Here is a 229-nt window from a genome sequence, read left to right as displayed (position 1 = left end):
TGGCCCGGCTGCCTTTCTTCATTCGATTTGTCTGTCTGTACACCCCAAGTAAAAGAAGTCTTTCTAGCAACGTGTAGTCACAATTTTCAGTTTATAGGAATAGGAAAGTATATCGAATAGCTCCACATGCATTCCTAGTTGCTAGCGCATTCATACTATATGTTATGTACAGAGTATATTATGGGTAATATATTTGTAGTATATATATATATATATATATATATATATA

Source organism: Eimeria mitis, genomic scaffold (assembly GCF_000499745.2).
Source record: "Eimeria mitis Houghton genomic scaffold, Emh_scaff390, whole genome shotgun sequence".
NCBI lineage: Eukaryota > Apicomplexa > Conoidasida > Eucoccidiorida > Eimeriidae > Eimeria > Eimeria mitis.
This window is presented reverse-complemented; position numbering follows the sequence as displayed.